General features: G+C 37.1%; 1 protein-coding gene and 1 non-coding gene across 5 annotated transcripts in view; both read left to right on the top strand.

The window, feature by feature from the left end:
* The window catches only part of BBS9 (Bardet-Biedl syndrome 9), a 474,880-nt gene that overhangs the window by 87,670 nt on the left and 367,248 nt on the right, over positions 1-19,962 (top strand). The gene's annotated exons all lie outside the window — the stretch shown is intronic.
* Positions 18,319-18,403, top strand: LOC112446501 (small nucleolar RNA SNORD86). Its single transcript, XR_003034511.1, has one exon. It is a non-coding gene; the product is annotated as a small nucleolar RNA SNORD86 (small nucleolar RNA).

The raw sequence follows: 19,962 nt of genomic DNA, 5'->3' as shown, positions 1-19,962 counted from the left end.
ACAGAGTATTATTCAGTCACAAAAAAGAGTGAAGTACTGATGTATGCTACAACATGGCTGAATTTGGAGACATTATGCTGAGTGAAATAAACTAATCACAAAAGGTCAAATATTCTGTGATTCCTCTTATATGAGGTCCTAGGGTAGTGAGAGTCGTAGGAACAGAAAAGAGAATGGTGATTGCCAGGAGCTGGGAGAGCATGGACTCTGGCATGCCAGGCTTTCCTGTGCTTCACTATCTGCTGGAATTTTCTCAGATTCATGTCCATTGAGTCAGTGATGCTATCTAACCGTCTCTTTCTCTGCCACCCTCTTCTCTTTTTGCCTTCAATCTTTCCCAGCATCAGTCTTTCCCATGAATATTCAGGGTAGATTTCCTTTAGGACTGACTGGTTTGATCTTCTTGCTGTCCAAGGAACTCTCAAGAGTCTTCTCCAGCACTACAGTGCAAAAGCATCAATTCTTCAGTGCTCAGTCTTCATTATGGTGCAACTCTCTCATCTGTACATGACTACTAGAAAAATCATTCTTTGACTACGCAGACCTTTGTCGATGAAGTGATATCTCTGCTTTTTAACATGCTGCCTAGGCTTGTCACAGCTTTCCTTCCAAGGAGCAAGTGTTTTTTAATTTCGTGGCTGCAGTCACCATCTGCGTGATTTTGGAGCTCAAGAAAATGAAGTCTGTCACTGTCACTGCTTCCACTTTTCCCCCTTCTATTTGCCATGCAGTGATGGGACCGGATGCCATGAACTTAGTTTTTTGAATGTTGAGTTCTAAACCAGCTTTCTTACTCTCCTCTTCTGCCCTCATCAGGAGGCTCCTCTTCACTTTCTGCCATTAGAGTGGTATCATCTGCATACCTGAGGTTGTTAATATTTCTCCTTGCAAATTGATTCCAGCCTGTAATTCATCCAACCCTATATTTCACCTCTTGTACTCTGCATATAAATTAAATAAGCAGGGTGACAGTATATGGCCTTGTCTTAACTCCTTTCCCGATTTTGAAGCAGTCATTTGTTCCATATCTGGTTCTAACTGTTGCTTCTTGTCCTGCCTACGGGTTTTTCAGGAACAGGTAAGGTGGTCTGGTATTCCCATTTCTTTAAGAATTTTCCATGGTTTGTTGTGATCCACAGGTCAAAGGCTTTAGTGTAGTTAGTGAAGCAGAAGTAGATATTCTTCTGGAATTCCCTTACTTTCTCATGATCCAGTGAATGTTGGCAATTTTATCTCTGGTTCCTCTGCTTTTTCTAAACCCAGCTTGTACATCTGGAATTTCTCAGTTGGTGTACTGCTGAACTGGAAGGGAATGGGTAGTTAATGTTTAATGCATACAGGGTTTCATTGGGTAAGATGAAAAAGTTCTACAGATAGATTGTGGTGATGACTATATAACACTGTGGATACCACAAAACTGTGCCTTCAGAAACAGTTAAAATGGTACATTTTACATTTATGTATGTATGTGTGCTCAGTTGTGTCCAACTCTTTGTGACCCCATGCACTGTAGCCTGCCAGGCTCCTCGATACATGGAATTTTCCAGGCAACAGTACTGGAGAGGGTTGCCATGTCCTACTCCAGGGGATCTCCCTGACCCAGGGATCGAACCTGTGTGTCTTGTGTCTCCTGTATTGGCCGGTGGATGCCTTGCCACTGTGTAGCATCGGAAGCCCTCATTTATGTCTATTTTACCACAATTAAAAAGTACTTACAGCATAAAAAAAGTGCGATGAAATAAGTTTCAAGAGTAATAATACAGTATGTAGTTTGTTTAGAGTCCTTAAAGCCTTCAATCTTAATTTAGTTGAAGCAATTAAAAGTAAAATATTAGTTTGAAATAAAAATGTTATTAGCTGGATTTGATTATCTGAATTAAAAAAACTTTTCATTTATTCTAGATGAAATACTCACAAAGGAAGAGGGACAACTTTAGTGTATTTTTAAGTCTTATTTTGAGTTTGTACTTGGTTTTGGGTCAGGGGTATTTGAGGGCAGTGAGAACAGAGAATTAAAATTGTGAATGAAAGGTAAGTTAGGCTTTATTTTTTAAACTATTTTAAATATGTAAGTAGTTTAGATGCTTGGAAAATTGGAATTAGTGTGTCCTTCAAAATAAACAGGAATAAACTTTTTTGAATTAAAATTATTTGCCTTTAGGATTTTGACTTGTAATTTAAACATAAAAAGATTATTTTCTCCACATCAGAGTTTCTTACCCTTGGCACTGTTGACATTTTGGTCTGGATAATCCTTCATTGTAGAAACTGCTTGTGCTATTGTAGGATGTTTAGCAATAATCCCCTTAGGTGCCAGTAGCACAATCCCCTTCCCCAGTGTGACAGGCAGTTGCAAGACAAAATAACCCCTGCTGCTCTCATTATAGTATTAATATTAACAAAGATTAAGGACTGTATTTTAGGTATAACTTATCCAACTCTTTTTTTTTCTCCTATTATAACTATTAGGTCTGAATCAGAATTTAATATGTTCCTTTAATATATGTTCCATAAATTCATAAATTAGCCTACATTATTTTTGGAGGGAATTACCAATGCCAAGCTTTCTGATTTATACTTCATACTCAAATATTTTAATTATTGCTTTAAAATTACTCCTGTTTTAAATTATAAAGGCCATATATAATTCCACAAAACTTGGAAAAATACAGAAAATTATTATGAAGAAAATTTAAATTACCTTTAATCTTAACATTTATATATAAGCAGAAATACATGAGCTTCTAAATCAAGTATTGATGAAAATTTAGCATGATTTTGGTGAACATTTGGAGACACTAGATTAAAATAGAATCCTCTCTTTTTGGGTTAAAAATGTCAAACAATGACTGTAAGCAATTCTTGGTTTTTTTAAAGAAATAAGGGTGCGAGAGCTCACCAATATGTTCACTTGGCTTAATTTTGACTGTTGTACAAATAACTGTGGTAGCATGTATGATGCTGTCTGTGAGATTACAGAAGGTTTATTTATGAACAAATTATCCATTTGAGAGATTAACAGTAATTTTCTCATATGTGTGTAAAGTACCTTCTTATAGAACACTATAAACCTTTCAACTGTTCGGATATAATATATTGCCTAGGTGTATATGTTTATAAATGTGTGTATATATCTCTATATATTTGTATCTGTTTCTAATTTCATAAACAATAAAATTTAGGTTTGAACAGAAGCCATAGTCTTCGCTATATAATTGAAAAAACGTGTGTTTCCATATAGGCACACCTACAGAAAATAGTAACTCTCAAACAATTCATCTGTTTAGAAAATGCTTTCAGAACTTTACATGTTAAATTCATAATTCTATTACAGTTATTGGATTTTGTAATGAGAAGCATTTGTTCATTGACTTAAACTTTTAACAGAATTTAACAATTAGAATTTTTCCAGAATGATGCATACTGTGTGTATTGGAGAGATAGAGGAGGTGGAGAAATGAGATATTGTTTGGAAAACTGAAATAATCTTATAGGTGAACTCTGAGTCTTGGCATTGATCGTTTAGCTGGCTATTTTGATGCTGAACTGAATTTACTTTTGTTTGCATTATTTTCTTTAAAATAATGCCATAGCAATTTTGGGATTCCCTGGTGGTTCAGATGGTAAAGAATCTGCCTGCAAGGCAGGAGACCTGGGTTCAAAAGATGCCCTGGAGAAGGGCATGGCAACCCACTCCAATATTCTTGCCTGGAGAATCCCTATGGACAGAGGAGCCTGGTGGGCTACAGTCGGAGTGCAAAGAGTCAGACACAACTCAGCAACTTTCACACATAGCTATTTTGACTGATTTCAAGTAGTTAATAAAGTGTTACCAAGTTGCAAATACATTTTTATAAATTACAAATAACCTGTTCAGGATCTTAATTTATTTTATCTAGAAGAGGGGAAGTTTTCATTCTTAACTTTTTGCTTTCTCATTTTGAGGTCATTAGAGATTTATTGACTAGTGGTTTATTTTACATGATATTGAACTTCCTATAGCTGATTCATGTTGTTGTACAGCAGAAATGAATACAACATTGTAAGACAGTTATTTCCCAACTGAAAAAATAAATAAATTAAAACAAAGAATCACCTGGAGATTTGAATACTGATTGCAGGGCCTATTCCAGACCTGTTAAGTCTAAATGGGCAGAAAGGGGCAGGGAGGAAATTTGAAACTGACAAAGTTTATATCCTAGCTTTACTACTTATTATCTGAGTAACTTTAAACAGGTTATTTAACTTCTCTGTGCCTTCTTCTAAGAAGGGTTGGTAATACTATCTCATATAAGGTTGCTATAAACTTAACAACTTAACAAACATTACCTGTGATGATGATGATATAATTATCCAGGGCCAATCTGTTGACCTTAGTTTGGGAACCGCTGATATAATGAACTACTGCTTCCTCTGTTAAAGTTTCACATGTTATGATCCTACACTTCTTGTGCTGGCAATATGACATATTGGTGTCTGTGTGTGGTCAGTTGTGTCCGACTCTTTGTGACCCCATGGGCCCCAAGAATCCTGGAGTGGGTTGCTATTTCCTTCTCCACGGGATCTTTCTGATCCAGGTATCGAACCTGCATCTCTTGCGTCTCCTGCATCAGCAGACAGATTTTTAAGTCTTATTTGTTTTAAATTGTGTACTTCAAGAACGAGGAGCTAAGTAAACAGATTTTTCAATTAAATTTATTTCATCCAAAGAAAGGAACAGCATTGTGTTTCATACGTTAATTTATGTTTTTTTTTAAACCAAATCTTTTTTTTTTTAAATGAAAGCTACTGTACTGCATCCCAAAATATGAAGCCAGTAAAAAGCTATTAAAATATCTTAAATGGAGAATGCGTTTGATTTAAGAGGGAAAAAATAAGACAACTGCAGATGTTGTTTCTTTTTCTTGTGTTAAAGAAATCTTCTAATAAGGGCTATTAACTTTGAAATCTCTATTGTCTTTCCAAAGGCTAAGAAAAACATTTTTTTGACTGGTACTATGCCAGTTTCCTTCACATGTTTCCATTTAATTCTTGAGACAACCTGCAAAATATCAGTAAACATTATTTCCTTTCTAATGAAAGTATTTCTTTCTAAATAAGGAAATTGACAGTCAGAATTCTGTAGTTATGTATATTTGTTTAAATATTATATATAGGTATATATGTGTGTGTGTGTGTGTTATATATACACTTATATACATGCGTGCTAAGTCGCTTGCAGTCATGTCCCATGGACTGCAGCCTGCCCTGCTCCTCTGTCCATGGGATTCTGTAGGCAAGAATACTGGAGTGGGTTGCCCTGTCCTTCTCCAGGGGATCGTCCTGACCTAGGGATCGATCCTGCGTCTCTTACATCTCCTGTTTTGGGAGGTGGGTTCTTTACCACTAGCGCCACCTGGGAAGCCCATACTTATATATATATATACACATATATATATATATATGTATATATGTACATATATAAAAAGATTTGAAAATTTCAAGGTTTAAATATCATAATGGTGATTTCAAGGGAATAGAGAAAAGTAGTTTTGGGGAAATACTTATGTTTTTCAACATTCTTTGTACTAGATGAATTTTTTTTGAATGGACAATAATAGAAGCCATAGTTTTATTATGGAATCTCATTTTTTCCCTCCTTGACTTTGTCACTGTTGCTATGTTTTGGTCTTGAATTTGACACGTAACAAGTGTATTTTAATATCTTGTTAGAGGAGTACCTTCAAGTATGGAGTTTAATCTGCTGTCTCAGAACATGGATCCAAAGAAGAGTATGTTTGACTTTTTTGGGAAAGAGAGTTTTGCATTTGGCAGCAGTGGATAGTTCAAGTGGCCCCACTTAAACTCTTCTGCGTGAGAATATATATTTTTTCCTATTCTCCTTTCTTCTTTCTTTAAGAAGGATTCAGATTTGAGGTCTTTTGAAAATCCACTTGAGGTTGGTCATGAAGGACTTGACTTTTTATTCAGCAGGAGGTGGCAATCTTAGCACATTTACTTCTAATTAAAGCCAGAACCCAGTGTTTCCCTAGAGGATTTATTATTACTTTTAAGCAATGAGTATTTTGAACTTGGAAGTGGAGTTTTCTCTTATAAACCTTGGAGTGCATTTGGGCCTGAGGATTTAAAAAAGCTGTTGATTGCCACTGTGCATTAAAAAGGTTAAAAGTCATCATTTTAACAGTTAATTTTGTGGCATTCTTTCATTATAATGCTTATTTTATGGATTTTATAAAGGTGCATTAAAATGCAGCCGCTTCTGTTAGAATGATATTAAATCAAGTTCTTGGTTTCACTGGCAACTTTTTTGTCCTTTACACAATTGATTGGACTTTTAAAGTTATACACATAACTGAAGATGGAAATATTTGTGCATTGGCATATATATACAAAGTAACTCAGACTGTGTGTGTATATACAGGAAGTGAAATAGAAAAGTGGAGGTGGTTACCTGGGTAATTCAGATTCCTAACCAACTTTATTGGAAATACTTGGCTATTTTCTCATTTTATATAAACAGTTTCTTTTACTTTTCGCTGTACTTTGTGTGACTAGAAACTGTATGAACAATTATTTATTCTTGAACTTTGGGTATATAGCTCTTTTTTGTGAGTAATGAAACAGCTTAAAGGAATATTTTTCTGTATTACTCTACTGATATTTAATTGTTTATACATTAAAAAATTAAATGAAGAAAATACAATTATACAGTGGGTTATTATTAAATTTGATGGCTAATTGTAACTATTGACCTTTGTATATTCTATTATATACACATGTGTACTTTAAACACCTGGAGAAGAGCATGGCAACCCACTCCAGTATTCTTGCCTGGGGAATCTCATGGACAGAGGACCTGGCAGGCTGCAAACCATAGGGTCAACACAGAGTTGGACACAACCGAAGCAACTTAGCACATATGCACACATGTACTTTAAACAAAATGGGTAACACAGTTCATTCCTGACCATTTTGCCCTATAAATTGTGGCTACATGTCAGTGCATATGACGTCATATTCATTGACATGTCTTTACGTGTCAATGAATGTAAATCTACTTCATCATTTTTAATGGCATAGACTTTGTGTTCTATGCATACATATAAGTTGACTATTGAACAACATGAGTTTGAACTATGTGGGTCCACTTATACTTAGATTTTTTTTTTCAATGAATACATACTGTAGTATCACATGATTCTTGATTGGTTAAATCTATTCATGTAGAACCATGGGTCCTGAAGATTGATTGTAAAGTTATATTCAGAGTTTAGACTATGTGGAGGGTCAGTGCCCCAACTCCTGTTATGTCCAAGGGTCAACTTTACATCATAATTAATTTCTGTTATCATATACACTCATTAATGCTTTTAATACTTTTCTTTTTATAAATTATTGAATGTATTTGTGATTCTTTATATGTTTGCTAAAAACATAAAACAAACACATCTTTATTTTTTTAAAAAGGATAAAAATGGAAAGCCCCTCTTTTAAAAATTTCCTTGCTGCCTATGAAATTTCATTCTTCTCTAGGTAAATAGCTTGATGAACAACCTTGCACTTGCATACATTCAATGCTTTTATAAACATCTTCTGTTTTATGTCAATGAATTACCATATATTCATCTATAACTTGTTTCTTACATTTACATGGATATCTTTTCATGTCCAAACATATAGACTTACCTTGTTCTTGTATGGGCTTCCTTGAATTCTGTCTATGGGTATTTCATAATTTATTTAGCTGTGGAGATTGCTTCCAAAATATACTATCATGGACAATCTCTTTTGCATTGGCTCACTCTGCTTTGATATATTGGCTCAGAGTAAAGCTCACAGGTGACTATTCCATTGGACTGACTATGGCATGTATTTTATTATTTATATTTTATTACATTTAGGAGTATTGTTGATCTTATAATGGAGAATAGAGGCAGTTGGCTAAAAATTCTAGAAAATTTGCAGAGTTTGCTCATTTTATAGTTGGTAAAAACAGAGCTTCTCTAGAAGTTGTATTAATTACTTTATGAGGACATGAATGCATGTTCCCTCTGTTCTCTCCTCACTTTTCTTTCCCTCTCTGTTGTTTTTAAGGGTAGAGAAATATTTCATGTGTAGAGGGCATTCTTTTCTTTCATGAAATAAGAATAGCCTATTTAGGAGTAGATGCTTTTTGTCTGCTTCTAGAAAGAAGAACATAAATCAGCAACTTTAAAATTTAGGTCATTATTTTACTGAAAGTTTTCTAACACATTTGCTTTCTTGCCAAAGTTCAATTTATATATTTGGTAATGTAATTTTTTAAAATCACTTTGCTTGAGGTTTTATCTTTAAACCCCATGGCAGAGCCACTCATTGGTGGGGCCTGAGCTTCAGGAATGGTGGGAAGTTTGATGGATACCTGTCCCTTCCGTTAAAAGAATTTTTTTGTTTTAAGTAACATGTTCATTTTGGAAACTTGGGATGAGGTTTTATGAGATGAGAAATAAAATAATCTCTAGTTGACACTAAGAACTAGCTAATCATTATGACTATTGTAGTGTATTTTTGGTGTCTTTTTTTTTTTTTTTTGCATTGTGAATTTATTTGCTTTTGTTATTAACAAATTAAGAACTTGTGAGGATTTATTTTGAGAATATATACAGCACTGACTTAAAGTTTTTACACATTTTTAAAACATAATAAATAATTTCCCCATTATTTATTCTATATGTATTACTTAGTACCATGAAAGTGAAAGTGAAGTTGCTCAGTCGTGTCCCGACTCTTTCTGACCCCGTGGACTGTAGCCTCCCAGGCTCCTCTGTCCATGGGATTCTCCAGGCAAGAATACTGGAGTGGGTTGCTATTTCCTTCTCCAGGGGATCTTCCCGACCCAGGGATTGAACCCTGGTCTCCCGCATTGCAGGCAGACGCTTTAACCTCTGAGCCACCAGGGAAGCCAAATTTCCCTTCTCTATTTTAATTTATTAATCTATTCATTCATATAGCATAGATGAGGAGTTGTCAACCTATAGCTGTTAACCAAACCCAACTCATTACCTGTTTTTGAATGAGTTGAGTTATTTTACAAGTTTTTTTTTTTTTTTTAATTTTTTATAACTTTAAAAATCATGTGTTCCCCATCCTGAACCCTCCTCCCTCCTCCCTCTCCACATCATCCCTCTGGGTCGTCCCAGTGCACCAGCCCCAAGCATCCAGCATCGTGCATTGAACCTGGACTGGCATCTCGTTTCATACATGATGTTTCACATGTTTCAATGCAATTCTCCCAAATCTTCCCACCCTCTCCTTCTCCCACAGAGTCCATAAGACTGTTCTATACATCAGTGTCTCTTTTGCTGTCTCGTATACAGGGTTATCGTTACCATCTTTCTAAATTCCATATATATGCGTTAGTATACTGTATTGGTGTTTTTCCTTCTGGCTTACTTCACTCTGTATAATAGGCTCCAGTTTCATCCACCTTGTTAGAACTGATTCAAATGTATTCTTTTTAATGGCTGAGTAATACTCCATTGTGTATATGTACCACAGCTTTCTTATCCATTCATCTGCTGATGGACATCTAGGTTGCTTCCATGTCCTGGCTATTATAAACAGTGCTGCGATGAACATTGGGGTACACGTGTCTCTTTCCCTTCTGGTTTCCTCAGTGTGTATGCCCAGCAGTGGGATTGCTGGATCATAAGGCAGTTCTATTTCCAGTTTTTTAAGGAATCTCCACACTGTTCTCCATAGTGGCTGTACTAGTTTGCATTCCCACCAACAGTGTAAGAGGGTTCCCTTTTCTCCACACCCTCTCCAGCATTTATTATTTGTAGACTTTTGGATCGCAGCCATTCTGACTGGTGTGAAATGGTACCTCATAGTGGTTTTGATTTGCATTTCTCTGATAATGAGTGATGTTGAGCATCTTTTCATGTGTTTGTTAGCCATCTGTATGTCTTCTTTGGAGAAATGTCTATTTAGATCTTTAGCCCATTTTTTGATTGGGTCATTTATTTTTCTGGAGTTGAGCTGTAGGAGTTGCTTGTATATTTTTGAGATTAGTTGTTTGTCAGTTGCTTCATTTGCTATTATTTTCTCCCATTCTGAAGGCTGTCTTTTCACCTTGCTAATAGTTTCCTTTGTTGTGCAGAAGCTTTTAAGTTTAATTAGGTCCCATTTGTTTATTTTTACTTTTATTTCCAGTATTCTGGGAGGTGGATCATAGAGGATCCTGCTGTGATGTATGTCAGAGAGTGTTTTGCCTATGTTCTCCTCTAGGAGTTTTATAGTTTCTGGTCTTACGTTGAGATCTTTAATCCATTTTGAGTTTATTTTTGTATATGGTGTTAGAAAGTGTTCTAGTTTCATTCTTTTACAAGTGGTTGACCAGATTTCCCAGCACCACTTGTTAAAGAGATTGTCTTTAATCCATTGTATATTCTTGCCTCCTTTGTCAAAGATAAGGTGTCCATATGTGCGTGGATTTATCTCTGGGCTTTCTATTTTGTTCCATTGATCTATATTTCTGTCTTTGTGCCAGTACCATACTGTCTTGATAACTGTGCCTTTGTAGTAGAACCTGAAGTCAGGTAGGTTGATTCCTCCAGTTCCATTTTTCTTTCTCAAGATCGCTTTGGCTATTCGAGGTTTTTTGTATTTCCATACAAATTGTGAAATTATTTGTTCTAGCTCTGTGAAGAATACTGTTGGTAGCTTGATAGGGATTGCATTGAATCTATAAATTGCTTTGGGTAGTATACTCATTTTCACTATATTGATTCTTCCGATCCATGAACATGGTATATTTCTCCATCTGTTAGTGTCCTCTTTGATTTCTTTCACCAGTGTTTTATAGTTTTCTATATATAGGTCTTTAGTTTCTTTAGGTAGATATATTCCTAAGTATTTTATTCTTTTCGTTGCAATGGTGAATGGAATTATTTCCTTAATTTCTCTTTCTGTTTTCTCATTATTAGTGTATAGGAATGCAAGGGATTTCTGTGTGTTGATTTTATATCCTGCAACTTTACTATAATCATTGATTAGTTCTAGTAATTTTCTGGTGGAGTCTTTAGGGTTTTCTATGTAGAGGATCATGTCATCTGCAAATAGTGAGAGTTTTACTTCTTCTTTTCCAATTTGGATTCCTTTTATTTCTTTTTCTGCTCTGATTGCTGTGGCCAAAACTTCCAAAACTATGTTGAATAGTAATGGTGAAAGTGGGCACCCTTGTCTTGTTCCTGACTTTAGAGGAAATGCTTTCAATTTTTCACCATTGAGGATAATGTTTGCTGTGGGTTTGTCATATATAGCTTTTATTATGTTGAGGTATGTTCCTTCTATTCCTGCTTTCTGGAGAGTTTTTATCATAAATGGGTGTTGAATTTTGTCAAAGGCTTTCTCTGCATCTATTGAGATAATCATATGGTTTTTGTTTTTCAATTTGTTAATGTGGTGTATTACATTGATTGATTTGCGTATATTGAAGAATCCTTGCATCCCTGGGATAAAGCCCACTTGGTCATGGTGTATGATCTTTTTAATGTGTTGTTGGATTCTGATTGCTAGAATTTTGTTTAGGATTTTTGCATCTATGTTCATCAGTGATATTGGCCTATAGTTTTCTTTTTTTGTGGGATCTTTGTCAGGTTTTGGTATTAGGGTGATGGTGGCCTCATAGAATGAGTTTGGAAGTTTACCTTCCTCTGCAATTTTCTGGAAGAGTTTGAGCAGGATAGGTGTTAGCTCTTCTCTAAATTTTTGGTAGAATTCAGCTGTGAAGCCGTCTGGACCTGGGCTTTTGTTTGCTGGAAGATTTTTGATTACAGTTTCAATTTCCGTGCTTGTGATGGGTCTGTTAAGGTTTTCTATTTCTTCCTGGTCGAGTTTTGGAAAGTTGTACTTTTCTAAGAATTTGTCCATTTCTTCCTCGTTGTCCATTTTATTGGCATATAATTGTTGATAATAGTCTCTTATGATCCTTTGTATTTCTGTGTTGTCTGTTGTGATCTCTCCATTTTCGTTTCTAATTTTATTGATTTGATTTTTCTCCCTTTGTTTCTTGATGAGTCTGGCTAATGGTTTGTCAATTTTATTTATCCTTTCAAAGAACCAGCTTTTGGCTTTGTTGATTTTTGCTATGGTCTCTTTTGTTTCTTTTGCATTTATTTCTGCTCTAATTTTTAAGATTTCTTTCCTTCTACTAACCCTGGGGTTCTTCATTTCTTCCTTTTCTAGTTGCTTTAGGTGTAGAGTTAGGTTATTTATTTGACTTTTTTCTTGTTTCTTGAGGTGTGCCTGTATTGCTATGAACTTTCCCCTTAGGACTGCTTTTACTGTGTCCCACAGGTTTTGGGTTGTTGTGTTTTCATTTTCATTCGTTTCTATGCAAATTTTGATTTCTTTTTTGATTTCTTCTGTGATTTGTTGGTTATTCAGCAGCGTGTTGTTCAGCCTCCATATGTTGGAATTTTTAATAGTTTTTCTCCTGTAATTGAGATCTAATCTTACTGCACTGTGGTCAGAAAAGATGCTTGGAATGATTTCTATTTTTTTGAATTTACCAAGGCTAGCTTTATGGCCCAGGATGTGATCTATCCTGGAGAAGGTTCCATGTGCGCTTGAGAAAAAGGTGAAATTCATTGTTTTGGGATGAAATGTCCTATAGATATCAATTAGGTCTAACTGGTCTATTGTATCGTTTAACGTTTGTGTTTCCTTGTTAATTTTCTGTTTAGTTGATCTATCCATAGGTGTGAGTGGGGTATTAAAGTCTCCCACTGTTATTGTGTTATTGTTAATTTCTCCTTTCATACTTGTTAGCATTTGTCTTACATACTGCGGTGCTCCCGTGTTGGGTGCATATATATTTATAATTGTTATATCTTCTTCTTGGATTGATCCTTTGATCATTATGTAGTGACCTTCTTTGTCTCTTTTCACAGCCTTTGTTTTAAAGTCTATTTTATCTGATATGAGTATTGCTACTCCTGCTTTCTTTTGGTCCCTATTTGCATGGAAAATCTTTTTCCAGCCCTTCACTTTCAGTCTGTATGTGTCCCCTGTTTTGAGGTGGGTCTCCTGTAGACAACATATGTAGGGGTCTTGTTTTTGTATCCATTCAGCCAGTCTTTGTCTTTTGGTTGGGGCATTCAACCCATTTACGTTTAAGGTAATTACTGATAAGTATGATCCCGTTGCCATTTACTTTATTGTTTGGGGTTCGAATTTATACACCATTTTTGTGTTTCCTGTCTAGAGAATATCCTTTAGTATTTGTTGGAGAGCTGGTTTGGTGGTGCAGAATTCTCTCAGCTTTTGCTTGTCTGAGAAGCTTTTGATTTCTCCTTCATACTTGAATGAAATCCTTGCTGGGTACAATAATCTGGGCTGTAGGTTATTTTCTTTCATCATTTTAAGTATGTCTTGCCATTCCCTCCTGGCTTGAAGAGTTTCTCTTGAAAGATCAGCTGTTATCCTTATGGGAATTCCCTTGTGTGTTATTTGTTGTTTTTCCCTTGCTGCTTTTAATATTTGTTCTTTGTGTTTGATTTTTGTTAATTTGATTAATATGTGTCTTGGGGTGTTTTGCCTTGGGTTTATCCTGTTTGGGATTCTCTGGGTTTCTTGGACTTGGGTGATTATTTCCTTCCCCAGTTTAGGGAAGTTTTCAACTATTATCTCCTCAAGTATTTTCTCATGGTCTTTCTTTTTGTCTTCTTCTTCTGGAACCCCTATGATTCGAATGTTGTAGCGTTTAATATTGTCCTGGAGGTCTCTGAGATTGTCCTCATTTCTTTTAATTCGTTTTTCTTTTATTTTCTCTGATTCATTTATTTCTACCATTCTATCTTCTAATTCACTAATCCTATCTTCTGCCTCTGTTATTCTACTATTTGTTGCCTCCGGAGTGTTTTTAATTTCATTTATTGCATTATTCATTATATATTGACTCTTTTTTATTTCTTGTAGGTCCTTGTTAAACCTTTCTTGCATCTTCTCAATCCTTGTCTCCACGCTATTTATCTGTGATTCCATTTTAATTTCAAGATTTTGGATCAATTTCACTATCATTATTTGGAATTCTTTATCAGGTAGATTCCCTATCTCTTCCTCTTTTGTTTGGTTTGGTGGGCATTTATTCTGTTCCTTTATCTGCTGGCTATTCCTCTGTCTCTTCATCTTGTTTAAATTGCTGAGTTTGGGGTGTCCTTTCTGTATTCTGGCAGTTTGTGGAGTTCTCTTTATTGTGGCTTTTCCTCGCTGTGTGTGGGTTTGTACAGGTGGCTTGTCAAGGTTTCCTGGTTAGGGAAGCTTGTGTCGGTGTTCTGATGGGTGGAGCTGTATTTCTTCTCTTTGTTCAGTCGCGCTGTGGGGAGGGAGGGAGGGATGTTGCAAACAAATAACACTGGCGTGGCTCGCAGTGCTTCAGCCACACTGGGTCTGCCCCCGCTCACGGCACGTGTAGCCTCCCTGCCCACACTGCTCGGGCTCTAGGTTGTTCCGCCGGGAACAATCCAAGGCTGGCCCTGGGTTGCATGTACCTCCCAGGTCCAAGCCGCTCAGGTTCAGGCACTCGGGTAGTCCTCAGAGGCGCAGACTCAGTTGGGCCTGAGTTTTGTGCTCTTCCCAGGTCCGAGCAGCTCAAGTGATGAGGTGTTTGGCGAGCGCCAATGCTGCGACTTATCGCCTCCCCGCCACTCGGTTATCTGGGTGTAAAACCGGCGCACCTTCTCAGGCAGATGTTAACCATCCAGACGCCCAAGAAGCTTTAGTTGGCAAAGAAGCCCGCTTACAGTTTTATAGATAATGTCTCTCTGGGGCTGCGATTGCCCCCTTCCGGCTCTGGCTGCCTGTCACCGGAGGGGGAAGGTCTGCAGCCGGCTATCTCTGTTCAGTCCTTTGTTCCGTGCGCGGGCCTGGTGGTCTTAGGCTAGGGCTGGCTTTTCGCGTGGTAGATATCCCACAGTCTGGTTTGCTAGCCCAAATTATTTCGCTCAGATAGTGCTCAGGGTATTCAGGCCAGATTCTTAGTCTAAGCGATGCAGCCCGCGCTGCGCCTCCCTGCCCAGCCCCTGCTTGCTAATGGCGCATGCAGGCGTCTGCGCTGCTTCTCCGCTGGGGGAGTTACCGTAGGACTCGCAATCTTCGAGTTTTAATTGTTTATTTATTTTTTCTTCCTGTTATGTTGCCCTCTGTGCTTCCAAAGCTCGGCACAGATTCGACAGTGAGAAGGTTTCCTGGTGTTTGGAAACTTCTCTCTTTTTAAGACTCCCTTCCCGGGACGGATCTCCGTCCCTCCCTCTTTTGTCTCTTTTTTTGTCTTTTATATTTTTTCCTACCTCCTTTCGAAGAGTTGGATTGCTTTTCTGGGTGCCTGATGTCCTCTGCCGGCATTCAGAAGTTGTTTTGTGGAATTTACTCGACGTTTAAATGCTCTTTTGATGAATTTGTGGGGGAGAAAGTGTTCTCCCCGTCCTACTCCTCCACCATCTTGGCTCCTCCCTCTTTGGTGTCTTTTTATTTTGCATTTTAATGCTGTAAAGTCAGATTCATATTGTATTTACTCTTTTAAAGTCTTTTTTCTTACTTAATGATATCACAAACATTTATCAAATCAACAAATATTCTACTGCAATATAATTCTAAATGATTATAGAGAATTCTATGCTTTATCACTGTTAGTGGAATTATTGCTAATATTTTGCTTTGAAGAATACTATGGTCATTGTAAAACTTGTATGAAACCACAGAAGACTCCAAGTAGTCAAAGCAATCTTGAGAAAAAATGAAAAAAGCTGGAGGAATTATACTTCCTGATTTTAAATTATATTAAAAAACCTATAGTAATCAAAACAATATGGTATTCCTAGATCTATGGAACAGAATAGAGAGCTGAGAAATTAATTCATGAATTGATTTATGACAAAAGAATCAAGTATATGCAGGGGGGGAAAGGATAATCTCTTCAGTAATAGTGCTGGAGAAAGTGGATTGACACATACAAAAGAATGAAGCTGAACCCCTTACACTATACACAGATCACCTCCAAATGGATGAAAGACTTAAACGTAAGACCTGAAACCATAAAACCCCTGGAAGAAAATGTGGAGAGTAAGCTTCTTGACATTGATCATAGCAATGATTTTTTTTTTTTTGGATTTGATCTCAAAAGCAAAGGCAACAAAGGGAAAATAAACACATGGCTATAGCAGTGGATAAGTTTAAGGTTTACAGTGTCAGTATTCTCATTGACTTACATATATTGTGAAATGATTAGCACAGCAAGTTTAGTTAACACCCCATCATATGATACAAAAAAAGAAGGAAAAATTTTTTTTTCTTTGTGATGAGAACTCTGAGAATCTGCTCTCTGGACAAACTTTCTACTATTATGTCAATAAAACTGAAGAGAATGAAAAGAGAACATTTTTTAGCACCACAAAAAGTTAAAGAGAAATAGAAATACTAAAAGTTTTATAGTTACAGAAAAGTGGTGCTGTGCTTGGTCGCTCAGTCGTGTCCGACTCTTTGTGACCCCTATGGACTGTAGCCTGCCAGGCACCTCTGTCCATGGTATTCTCCAGGCAAGAATACTAGAGTGGGTTGCCATACCCTCCTCCAGTAGATCTTCCCAACCCAGGGATCAAACCTAGGTCTCCCGCATTGCAGGTGGATTCTTTACCATCTGAGCCACCAGGAAAGCCCATGAATACTTGAGTGGGTAGTCTGTCCCTTCTTCAGGGGATCTTCCTGACCCAGGAATTGAACCAGGGTCTCCTGCATTGCAAGCGAATTCTTTATCAGCTGAGGTACCTGATGATCAAAATTGAGTAGCAGGAAGTCGCTGCTGCTGCTAAGTTGCTTTAGTTGTGTCCGACTCTGTGTGGCCCCATAGATGGCAGCCCACCAGTCTCCCCATCCCTGGGATTCTCCAGGCAAGAACACTGGAGTGGGTTGCCATTTCTTTCTCCAGTGCATGAAAATGAAAAGTGAAAGTGAAGTCGCTCTGTTGTGTCTGACTCTTCTGACTGCAGCCTACCAGGCTCCTCCATCCATGGGATTTTCCAGTCAAGAGTACTGGAGTGGGGTGCCATCGCCTTCTCTGTATTTCTATTATATTTTTGGATAAATTCTTTGGAAAGAAAAGTGAGTGAGGACAAAGGGGGACCTTTTCTTTGACTGTAGCATTATAATTATAACAAAAATGTATTCATGTGATTACTTCCAAATTTTAAAATATATAATCCCTGGTGGAAAAAGCCTCAATCCCCCCCAAAGTGGGATTACATAAAACTAAAAAGCTTCTGTTCAGCAAGGGAAACCATTAACCAAATGAAAAGGCAAACTATGAAATGGGAGGAAGTATTTGTGAATCATATATCTGATAAAGAATTAATATCCAAAATATGTAAAGACTCATGCAACTTAATAGAAAAAATCAAACAATCTAATTTTAAAATGATTGCCATTTTTAAATGATTGCCATCCCCTGGAGTTGCCATTTCCCACTCCAGGGGATGGAGGGAAATCCTGCCATTTGTGACACCATGGATGGATGTTGAGGGCATTATGCTAAGTGAAATAAGCCAAAGACAAAATGCTGCATTCACTTATGTGGAATCTAAAAAAAAAAAAGGTTAAGGTTATGGAAACAGTAGAAATTCTGACAATCACAGAGGTTCAAATACTGGTAATTATGATCATTGTGTTTTTAAAATTATCTTATTTTACTTTATTGAGGGGTGTGTGTGTGTGTGTGTGTGTGTGTGTGTGTGTTAATCACTCAGTCATGTCCGACTCTGCGATCCCATGGACTGTAGCCCACTAGGCTCCTCTGTCCATGGAATTCTCCAGGTAAGAATACTGGAGTGGATTGCCATTCCCTTCTCCAGGGAATCTTTCTGACCCAGGGATCAAACCCAGATCTCCTGTATTGCAAGCAGATTTTTTACCATCTGAGCTACCAGGGAACCCCTTAAAGGTATAATTGACATATAAAATTGTAAGATATTTAAAGTGTACATCATGGAGATTTTATATAGTACACATAGTTTAAGGATTCCCTTCATTTAAAACACATCCATCAACTCACTTTTTTGTTGTTGTTTTTTTTGGTGAGAATATCTAAATTCTAGTCTCTTAACAAATTTTAATTATACAGTATTATGCTATACAGTGCTATCATCTGCATGTTTTACATTAGATCCTCAGGCCTTATTCATTTCATAGTTGAAAATTTGTACCCTTTTATCAACCTTTCTCTGTGTCCTCTAGCCCCAGTCCCTGGCAGCTACTTTTCTACTAAAACCCTAAGACTATGGGTTTAATATTGATGGTTGACCAGGGCTCCCTGAGTTCTACAGGCCTCTGTTATGGGGGTGATGTTATGGCACCCTGGTGCTGAGAGATTACTTGGGCCCAGCAAAGGGACCACATTTCCCAAGCTCTTAAGACAAGGACTAACACCCCAAAATGTGGACTCATTTTGTTTTTACTCTACCTTCATTGGCCCAGCAGCTGCCAAGAACAAAGGCGGTATCTCCCATTACCTGGCAGACAAATGCAGTATTGCCTCATGAATTGTTTCTCTGAGGCAATTTGTATTTGGGAAGAAGCTTCTAGAATAAGTTGAGGGGCAGCTGCCTTTCCATGAGATTGGAGAGATTTCATGAAAGAATTTGGATGTCATGAAGGAGGCAGTGGTTCACAGGAAGCAGTTGCTGGGATTAGTAGGAAGCTGGAGAAACAGGAGAAGAAATGCTTGAAGAAGGAAAAGAAACACCTGGCTGCAATTTCCCTGATATCTTCAGAAAACAGCAGTAGTTTTTCAAAGGGATGTGAGGAAACAAGTGGAAGACCCATGAAGAAGAAGAGGCAAAAGCCCCAGGAAACTCCTCAGGAGAATGAAATAGAAGACCCAGCTGTCTCCTTCTCCAAACCGTAGAAAAAGAAATCTTTTTCCCAAGGAGGAACTGGTGATCTTGAAGAGATCTTGAAGAAGTGATCTTGAAGAGAGAGCTGGCAGTGGAAGTCTTCTCATGATTAGAAAACCTTTGCTCAAAGATGAGCGAACTGGTTAGTGACCCTTAAGAGTAAGGGAACAAGAGTGTCCCCAAGAAAGAGAGGAAATTCTCTTCCAAGTAGAAGCCACTCAGCAGTGGACCTGAAGAGACAGCTGCCAGCAAGAGCAGTGGCTCTAAGAAAAAGAAAGTTCCAAAAGCCAGCCCAGGAAAATCAGAACGGACATTTCCCCAGTGGGACGTGAACTGCAGAGGTATTTCCTAATCCATCCCCTATAGCCCAATAAAAATAAAAACAAATGAAAAAAAACCTAAGGCTAGACACTTGAGACCAAAAGCTTTTGATACACATTGTAAATTGTTTTATGTTGAGAGATGGCCCAAATGTACCATTTTCTCTGCTATGTGTAATATGTGTGCCAAGGTCAGATATTGTCATTTTTTAAAAGTTCAAAATCTCCATGTAATGGGCAAAAGTGATGTGTGATATTTTCTTAATTTAAAAATAGTAGCAAAAAAATATTCATTGGGCAGTTGCTACGTGCTCCCACCTTAGACTATGGTAAGGATTTAACCTTAACTTTCTCATTTAATTCTCAAAGCAACCTTGTAAATTAGGTCATTATTTTCATTTCAGGCACAAGAAAATTTAGGCTTGATAAGATTAAGCAGTTTGCCCAAGGTTGTGTCTTGTGAATGATGGATTTTTAACTTTGTTCATTTACTTAATGATATAAATACTTTAGTTTTTTTCTGATGTTAAATGTTTTGATCTTTTTTGTAATGGCTTCTGATCTTTGTATCTTTCTAATGAAGATCTTTCTTACACTGTGATTCTAAAATATTCTCACGTTTTCTTAACTTTCTGGAATTTGTTTTTAGATATTATATGTAGTAGGGCTCTAATTACATGTAGCAGGGCTCTAATTTGGAGAAGGCAATGGCACCC

This window comes from Bos taurus, chromosome 4 (genome assembly GCF_002263795.3).
Source record: "Bos taurus isolate L1 Dominette 01449 registration number 42190680 breed Hereford chromosome 4, ARS-UCD2.0, whole genome shotgun sequence".
In the NCBI taxonomy this organism is placed as follows: Eukaryota; Metazoa; Chordata; class Mammalia; order Artiodactyla; family Bovidae; genus Bos; species Bos taurus.
This window is presented reverse-complemented; position numbering and strand designations above follow the sequence as displayed.